The sequence below is a fragment of the Diaphorina citri genome, unplaced genomic scaffold, assembly GCF_000475195.1.
Source record: "Diaphorina citri unplaced genomic scaffold, Diaci psyllid genome assembly version 1.1 scaffold4830, whole genome shotgun sequence".
Lineage (NCBI taxonomy): Eukaryota > Metazoa > Arthropoda > Insecta > Hemiptera > Psyllidae > Diaphorina > Diaphorina citri.
Genome location: NW_007382216.1, coordinates 1 through 3,159, shown reverse-complemented (window position 1 = coordinate 3,159; position 3,159 = coordinate 1). Strand labels below are relative to the sequence as shown.

The 3,159-nt window shown below is 41.7% G+C and overlaps 1 long non-coding RNA gene across 1 annotated transcript in view; it reads right to left on the bottom strand.

The window, feature by feature from the left end:
- The window catches only part of LOC113472332, a 9,998-nt gene extending 7,014 nt beyond the window's left edge, over nucleotides 1–2,984 (bottom strand). The window contains exon 1 of the long non-coding RNA XR_003394693.1: nucleotides 2,878–2,984. This is a non-coding gene — a long non-coding RNA (uncharacterized LOC113472332). The remainder of the gene's footprint in view (nucleotides 1–2,877) is intronic.
- Nucleotides 2,985–3,159: the final 175 nt, after the last annotated feature.

Here is a 3,159-nt window from a genome sequence, read left to right as displayed (position 1 = left end):
TCCAGGGGCTTCCAGAGGGGAGGGGGTCATCAGGCCTAGGTTCATCAAGGGGGCCTGAAACCATTTCTGTAGCAAGGGAAATTTCAGGCTGTTTAAGGTCCCCCAGTCAGCCTAGTTAGCTTAGTTGGTAGTGCGTCTGCCTTGTAAGCGCTAGGCCGCGGGTTCGATTCCCGCCCGGGGCGGATTTTATCCTGATGGGATAATGTTCGTTCTCGGAACGGCTGGCTTTCTCCTATCCTGTCTTCCTTCTCTCTTCGATTTTGGGACGATAAGACCATAGCAGTTACAGTTCCCTCTGTCAAACCTCTTAAAAAAAATCTCTCCAAAAGTCGACACTGAAAGTTTAGGCTCAGATAAAAAAAATGCAATTTTCTTCCTCCACTCTCTTCCCCTCCCATGTTAGAAGATAGGAGGGGAGGGGGGATTTTTTAAATTTATTTTCTTTTCCCTATGCCCTAATTCTTGCCCCCGCTATACACGGGATTTTAGATCTCTCCCTCTCTTTCCCTCTCCTTTATCTGTCTCTCTCTCTCTCTCTCTTTATTACTCCCTCTATTTTGTCTATATTTCTCTTTCGCTCTTTTTCTGGCTCTCTTTCTTCCTCTTTTCTCTCTCTCTCTCTTGCTTCCCATTTTTTGTCTGTGGTCCTCATTTTCGCTTTCCCAGTCTCCGTTTCTGTTTCTCTTTCTTTCTTCCTCTTTTTCTCTCTCTCACTCCCTCTTTTCATTCACGTTTCTTTCATTCTCTGTCGTTTTTCTTCGCATGTTGTTTCGCACTTCCGTTCTCTCTCTCTCTCTCTCTCATCTGATGCGCAAAAATAAACAAAATAGAGAGAGAGAGAGAGAGCAAGAGGAAAGAGAGAGTAAAAAATGAAGGATAAAAACACATAGCCGGTGGCTATATTAAATGGAATAGGGGACACTACTGGTCTTTGTGTGGGCGAGTAGTGGGTTTGTAGCTCACGGGTCGCTGGTTCGATCAATATCTAATTTCAAAATATTAGATATTTATGAATTAAGTTACACAAGTTATTCAGTTTTATTGAACAGATTTTTATGGTGCAGAATTGTAGATCAGAAGTGTCCAAGAACCAGGACTTTAGTTTTCGGTCCATGTCGTCCAAACTTTACAGAGAGGTTCTTCATAACTTGAGATCAAAAGTCTTCTTAAGCCCAACCTCGAGAAATGTAGATACGATTCGACCGTTATTCGGGGCAAAAGTTTTGAAAAAGCTCGAAAAAGTTTGCGTTTCTCGGGACATTAGTTTTCAGCCAGAGTCGTTCACAGAGGTTCTTAGCAAATTTACATCAAAAGTCTGCTTGTATCACAAAAAGAACAGGCCAAAAAGAAATGATTTGGGGGAGAGAGAGAAAGAGAAAGAGAGAGGGAGAAAGAGAGAGAGAGAAAGAGAACGAGGGAAAGGGAGAGACAGAGAGAGCAAGTCTGGTTGCCACTTTTACAACGTCTCTGAACTTTTTGGCAAAAAAGTTTAAAAGACCGACTTCTAGAAGTGAAAAAAGCTCGGGCCAAAAAGTTGTCCTAAAAAGGAATCGAAAACTTGAGAAAGCGAAAAAGGGAGAGAGACAGAGAGAAGGGGGGGGGAGAGAGAAAAGGAAGGAAAGAAAGGGAGAAGAGAGAGAGAGAGAAAGGAGGAAGAGAGAGATAAACTTTTCGTCTTTCGGTTTAGTTGTGAAAATAGAAGTGTGACCTTTAATTCGACAAGAAAGAGAAACAGAGAACAAAAGGGAGAGAGGAGAGAGGAGAGAGAGAGAGAAAGAGAAAGGGAGAGAGGGAGTAAAAGTTTCAGGAAAACTAAAAGTTCCTGTTCCAAAACTGGAGGAAAAAGTTTTTTTTTCCTGAAAATTTTGGTCAGGGCTGAAATATTATTTTCCTGATCAAAATAATTTCACGGGATGCCAGTTTCCTGAAGATCTATTAATCACTGTTGTTATTGTTGGTGTCGTTGTTGTTGATGGTGATGTTTATTTTCATTATTATTTTCGTAGTCGTTTGACTGTAACAACGGAGGTCTTATCGCCCCCAAAGCCAAAAGATAAGACCGTTCGAAAAACGAACCTTATCTGTTTATGATAAAACAAATCTACAATTTTATTTATATAGATTCACCCCGGGTGGGAATAGAACCCGGGACCTAGCGCTTACAAGACAGACGCGCTGCCTTCCAAGCTAACTAGGCAAAGGATATTTCAAAGAGAGGAAGTTTCCAAGTCAAACCTTGTGGTCACCTAGGTTAAGCTCCGTTGAGTCTGGCTAATTCTGAGTCGGGCCCTGACATTTGAATTCCTCCTATTTCTTTACCACCTAGGCTTGTCTTAATTTGTTTCCATTCTTTCTTCTCAGAATGCCTTCTTTTTTTCACCAGCTATGTATGTGAGGTGGTTAGGTCTCTTTTGTGTGTTGCCAAGGTAAAGTTTTCGTAGGGATATTGTGTTCATAGAACAAGATAATCAAGACAAAAGTTCATGATATGTGAACAAAGTATAATAGGTAGGTACCTGCTATGTATGTACATAACTGGGTACATTTTTTTTTTTTTACAGACCTGACTTCAGTGGTATTTTATTTTTTCCGACTTCAGTAAAAAAAAAAACCGACCTGGAAAAAGCTCCAAAGTCAATCTATCCCGTTATTTTTAGCATGTGATTTTAAAACCTATGGCCAGTAGACACATATCAAAGAAAAGATCTAACCAGGTCGCAGTGACCAAGGGCGTTTATTAAAGCCGATGGCCCTACCTTTACCAATACCAATACCAAAACCTATGGCCAGTCACTCACTATCAGGTAGACCTGATAGGTGAGCCTGATCAGGTGTACCGACCGGTCAGGTCTACCTGATAGTGAGTGGCTGACCTACCTGTAGAGATTTGATGCGAGGTTTAGTCGTGATTTCAGTGTCGGATGATGAGAATCCATTGGATGAAGGTTCCGGCACTGATTGTGCAGGATTAGGCCGCAGTTTCTGCAAATTAACACAAAATACATATGTATATTTCATTTTAGTTTAAAAATTCCGTAAAAAAAAGGCAATAGATTTGAACCAGCAGTCTAAACACGGCACGGTGGGGGCACGGTTGGTCCAGTGGTAACGCGCTTGCTTGCCATGCAGAAGGTCCCGGGTTCGAATCCCACCATCGAC